Source organism: Erythrolamprus reginae, chromosome 11 (genome assembly GCF_031021105.1).
Source record: "Erythrolamprus reginae isolate rEryReg1 chromosome 11, rEryReg1.hap1, whole genome shotgun sequence".
Classification (NCBI taxonomy): Eukaryota; Metazoa; Chordata; class Lepidosauria; order Squamata; family Dipsadidae; genus Erythrolamprus; species Erythrolamprus reginae.
Genome location: NC_091960.1, coordinates 7,348,175 through 7,354,174, shown reverse-complemented (window position 1 = coordinate 7,354,174; position 6,000 = coordinate 7,348,175). Strand labels below are relative to the sequence as shown.

The 6,000-nt window shown below is 37.5% G+C and overlaps 1 long non-coding RNA gene across 1 annotated transcript; it reads left to right on the top strand.

The window, feature by feature from the left end:
• Positions 1 to 153: 153 nt before the first annotated feature.
• On the top strand, positions 154 to 4,704 carry LOC139174555 (uncharacterized). The gene is made up of 2 exons (XR_011560369.1): positions 154 to 273; positions 3,603 to 4,704. It is a non-coding gene; the product is annotated as an uncharacterized lncRNA (long non-coding RNA).
• The last annotated feature ends 1,296 nt before the right edge of the window (positions 4,705 to 6,000 follow it).

The following is a 6,000-nucleotide window of genomic DNA, read 5'->3' as shown; positions in this document are numbered from 1 at the left end:
CTGAAGTTTTATCTCCTGGCCCTTCTTAAAATAATATTCTCTTCAAATTGATGGAGGAGGGAGATTTGCTTTCGACTTGAAAGCCTCTCCGATTCTCCATTTCTTACTCTATAATTCTTTGCTCCCCTCCAATTTTTTCCCCTTTCTCTACAGGAAATTCTCTGAATTGTGAAGATTGTACAGCAATTAATACATTTTGCTTTAGTCCCAAGGAAGAATGTCCTGATAAGAATGATGTCTGTATGAAGATGGAGTTGAAGGTTAACGAACAAAGTGAGTAAAACAAGCCACCTAAATGGGATTGATTAACATATTTTTCGGACTACAAGATGCACCGGCGAATGTGAACTATGTTTTAAAGATTTGGGTTTTTTACATTAGTTAATCGATTTTAAATTTGGACTTAGGATGTTTCTATTGTTTTTTACATGTTATAAGCTGCCCCGGGCAAGCCTCACAAATAGTGTTGAGCAAACCGAACCTGCAAAGTTCGGGTTTGTGCCGAACTTTGCAACGTTCGGCATGCCGAACTTGAACCCGAACTTTTAAAAAAATACTTTACTAGAAGAGCCCTCCACTCCTCCACTCTCAACAGAATACCCTACACCAGTGTTTTTCAACCAGTGTGCCGTGGCACACTAGTGTGCCGCGAGACATGGTCAGGTGTGCCGCGAAGCTCAGAGAGAAAGAAAGCAAGGGAGAGAGAAAGCCAGAGAGAGAGAAAGCAAGAGAGAAAGAAAGCAAGAGAGAGAAAGAGCGCGCGCGAGAGAGAAAGAGAACAAGAGAGAGAGAAAGAAAGAAAGAAAGAGAGAGAGAGAAAACAAGAGAAAGAAAGAGAGAGAAAGAGAGAGAGAGCAAGAGAGAGAAAGAAAGAAAGAGAGAGAGAGAAAGAGCGCGCGCGCAAGAGAGAAAGAGAACAAGAGAGAGAGAGAAAGAAAGAAAGAGAGAGAGAGAAAACAAGAGAAAGAAAGAAAGAGAGAAAGAGAGAGAGAGCAAGAGAGAGAAAGAAAGGAAGAGAGAGAGAGAAAGAGAGGGAGGGAAGGAGAGAGAGAGAGAGACATAGAGGGAGGTAGGGAGGGAGAGAGAAAGAGAGCAAAAAAGAGAGGAAGGAAGGAAGAGAAAGAAAGAGGGATGGAGAGAGAGAAAGAAAGAGGAAGGAAGGGAGAGAAAGAGGGAGGGAGAAAGAAATAGAGTGAAGGGGAGGAAGAGAGAGAGAGATTTTTTTTGTCCAAACTTTTTTTAGCCCCCCCCCTCAATGTGCCCCAGGGTTTCGCAAATGTAAAAAATGTGCCGCGGCTCAAAAAAGGTTGAAAATCACTGCCCTACACAACTAGACTTACAGTCCTAGCTTTGGAAAGCTTAGCACTATGTCACCTTAAACACAACCAAAGCATAGCCCGTAAAATCATCTGCTACAACATCCATCCTGTCAACGACTACTTCAGCTTCAACCACAACAACACACAAGCGCACAACAGATACAAACTTATTAAAGTAAACCACTCTAAACTCGACTGCAGTAAATGCGACTTTAGTAACCGAGTAGATGATGCATGGAACTCACTGCCTGATGCTGTAGTATCATCACCTAACTCCCAAAACTGTACACTTAGACTATCCACTGTTGACCTCTCCCCATTCCTAAGAGGTCGTGCATAAGTGCACCAGCGTGCCTACTGTCTCCTGTCCTAAAATTTCTCTTTTACCAGTATCATGTATATAAACATTGTTATGGTTTGGTTAATTTTTATATTGTCTTAATATTGTTTTAATATTCCTATAATAATAAAATTTGTTTATTTCTTTTTGTTTACCTTGTTCCTTCTTTTTTCTCTTTTTCTTCTTTTCTCTGTTCTTTCTCTTCCCTTTTTGAATTATAATTTTTTTTCTGTTTTCTATTGTTTGTAGTTGTAGTTCTAGTTCTGTTGTTTGTAGTCTTGAAGGAGGAGGAACAGGCACTATGGTATATTTGAAGTACTAAAGGGGCGAGTACAAGTGCACTAGAGTGCCTTCCATCCCCTGTACTATTGCTCTCCTATATCTCCTATACCTTTCTTCTATTCCTATATCTCTTCTTCTATTCTTTCATTGATACGTTCTATTCCTATAACTTCTCTTCTATTCTTTCTTAGATATATTTTACTATGAGTATCTCCTCTATAACCTTCATCATGTATTTTACTATGTGTATACCCACTAAAACCCTCATTGTGTATTGGACAAAATCAATCAATCAATCAATACATAAATAAAGGAGAAGGATATTAACTTAATAATGTTTTAAAAAAATTAAGCTTAATTCATTTAGAAGAAAATTAGATATGTAGATGACAAAATTAGAAACATAGAAACATAGAAGTCTGACGGCAGAAAAAGACCTCATGGTCCATCTAGTCTGCCCTTATACTATTTTCTGTATTTTATCTTAGGATGAATATATGTTTATCCCAGGCATGTTTAAATTCAGTTACTGTGGATTCATCTACCATGTCTGCTGGAAGTTTGTTCCAAGGATCTACTACTCTTTCAGTAAAATAATATTTTCTCTTGTTGCTTTTGATCTTTCCCCCAACTATCTTCAGATTGTGCCCCCTTGTTCTTGTGTTCACTTTCCTATTAAAAACACTTCTCTCCTGGACCTTATTTAACCCTTTAACATATTTAAATGTTTCGATCATGTCCCCCCTTTTCCTTCTGTCCTCCAGACTATACAGATTGAGTTCATGAAGTCTTTCCTGATAGGTTTTATGCTTAAGACCTTCCACCATTCTTGTAGCCCGTCTTTGGACCCGTTCAATTTTGTCAATATCTTTTTGTAGGTGAGGTCTCCTTGTAGAGATCAAGTTTGTGGGGTGTGTTTGTGTTGGATTGATACCAGAAGTAATTAATTTGGAACCAATAATTTTTGTGGGGAGATTAATTATAAATAATGTACTAACTTGATACTGTTTTTATTATTATATGAAAATACAGTATTTCCAAATGTATTGAAAAAGTCTGTAGGGAGAAAAATAAAAAAAATATTACCCCCCCAAACCCCCGCACGAATCCCAGTGGCCAGTTAGGTCCCACAGAGTTGGTCTTCTCCGGGTCCCATCGACTAAACAATGTCGTCTGGCGGGACCCAGGGGAAGAGCCTTCTCTGTGGTCGCTCCGACCCTCTGGAATCAGCTCCCCCCAGAGATTAGGATTGCCCCCACCCTCCTTGCCTTTAGTAAACTTCTTAAAACCCACCTCTGCTATCAGGCATGGGGGAACTGAGACATCTCCCCTTGCCTATGTAGTTTTGTGTATGATATGACTGTGTGTATGTTTTTATATATTGGGGTCTTTTTCTTTTTTAGACTTTTTAATGTAAAACTGTTATTTTAGATTTAAATTATTAGATTTGTTACCATGTATTGTTTTTATCACTGTTGTGAGCCGCCCCGAGTCTGCGGAGAGGGGCGGCATACAAATCTAATTAATAATAATAATAATAATAATAATAATAATAATAATAATAATAATAATAGTTATAACTTTGTATAATACTAATGCATACTCGACAAAACAAATAAAATAAATAAATACATAAATAAATTTCTCTCTTCCTCCAACAGTCCACGTCACCATGATAAGGTGCAGTCCAAAATCTGATTGCAAGAGATATGAAGGTCTGAAAGAGAAGCCTTTCATTGGCGACATCATCAATGTTCCGAAGAACTCTATCATTAAATGGGTGGAGTGCAGCAAAGCCCCTCCCTCTTTGGCCTCCTTCTTCCCAGCATTCCTTGGGCTCCTCCTGATGAAGCTTCTCTTGTAAAGCTCTTCCTTCCACCCAGGAAATTGCCTCCTTTTCTTGGCTTGCATTTTCTCTTCAGCCAATCAGGCGGGACCTTCTGTGGTATGCATACCCTGTTTCCCCAAAAATAAGACGTACCCCGAAAGTAAGGCATGTCAGAGGTTTTGCAGAATTTGCTACTATAAGGCACCCCCCGAAAATAAGGCATAGTCAAGTTTCCATACGGTACGGCGGAAAAACATACGGTACCATTCAAAGCTGTTCATAGCGGTACTGTAATAATGTGGCGTCCCCTGCTGGCCCCTTCCATCGCTTTGTACCGTCCAGTACAGCAGACACAGTCTGCTGCTGTCTCACCGCCATTACAGTCTCCACTACAGTGCGTAGACTGTAGCTCCTCTGGTGGCCGGAAGCTGCAATAGCAGGAGTATACTGTTGTACCATATAAGTGCCGTCGTTTGTATGTGTGGGTGCCATACTGACAGGTACCGTACCGTAATCACTGTACCGTATGGAACACTTTCTTTGGGGGTGTCAGCTTTTCTGCCTGTGAATTTGTCTTATTTCAGAAATATAAGGCACCCCCCCGAAAATAAGACGTAGCACAACTTTTGGAGCAAATATTAAACTAAGACAGTGTCTTATTTTTGGGAAAACACGGTAGGTCTCTAAATTTTCCCCAGGGAAATTCTTGATAGCATTTTGAACCCGAATGAGAACAGAAAACAATCTTTGAAGCACAAGATCAATCATGTATACCGAAACAAAACAGATAAAAAATTAAGAATTTGGATTAAGAATTTGGCAATTGATGCTCTATTGTATTTGAAGGTATGTGAATTTGAATTTCTGTAAAGTGTGGAGGAAAAACATAAAAAATTTCTACCCCCCCAAAAAATAAAGAAAGAAATAGGAAGAAAGGAAAATATCCTTTTAACAATGCAGGTTAAAGTCAAACCAAGAAAGAAAATAAGAAAAATTGTGACAGTGAAATAATTATGGGCATCTAAGTACTGGGGAAATCTTCATTGTGCCTCTTTTTCCTTGCAATTTTTTTTTGGAATAATTTTTATTGATTTTTTAAAATATAAGACAAACAAAACAAACAACATTTAACATATATAGGAGCTACCATTGTTCCTCTTATTATAGAAGCCTTCTTAATGCAAAAATGAAAAAACTAATTCTATTTAGATCAATACAGAAAAGTTAACTTATCAATAAAATATCTATTTGTATTCAATACTAACATAAAAAATATGCAATTTCAAATATTTTCTATGAATTATACAATTGTGGTTAGAATAATTAAACTCAATTAATTACAATCAAGTTATTCCTCAAATATATTATATTCAACACTATGCATTTGCTATTTCATACTTTATTTTATTGTCTTCATTAATCTTTGTTTTTAATTTTTTTTTGAATCCCACCATTCATACACTTTTTACCACGTTTTATAAAATTCAGATTCCACTTGGTTATTTAACCTTGCAATTTTTAATTGGGTTAGTGGTTATTCCATGACAAATCTGATCACATGAAAGGCGATGAATGTGGTAAATTTTCTTCAGCTAAATATGATTTGATAAACTTTGGCCTGTTCTGATGCTACACCCACTTTCTTCTTTCCAGAAAACCAGTCCAACTTTCAGGAATTCTTGAGGGTTTTTACAGTCCATAAGAGACCATACAAGTAGCCAATGTGGCAAATCCTCCTTAGGTCCAGTGACTCACACACACACGCACACACACACACACACACACACCAGACAACAACTCTGATCATACCTGTAGTTAGCAGGATGGAGAAGAAGAAGAGACCCAACAGAAGCTTCATAATGATGAGTTAGGCACATTTTTTTCAAAAACAAATATCTCTTTTAAAAAAATAAATTTTATTGATTTTTATAATATAAACAAATACACACAACACAAAACAGTGCACAGTGATATGTACTGCCGCCACCCAGCAACCATCATTCAACCCCTCCACCAAATGAGGGTGTACTCATGTATAATATTTTAAAACCAGGAACGTCAACATGTTTGCAAAATGTAGAGAGATTCCAATTTGTTCTTTACGGATCGGTCTCGAATTCTACTAGCCATAAAACTTTATTTTCATCGATCAGGATGCAACAAAATGGACAATGCAAAACTGGTATCGCTACATGGTGGAACACATTCAATTTGAAATTATGGAAATTAAA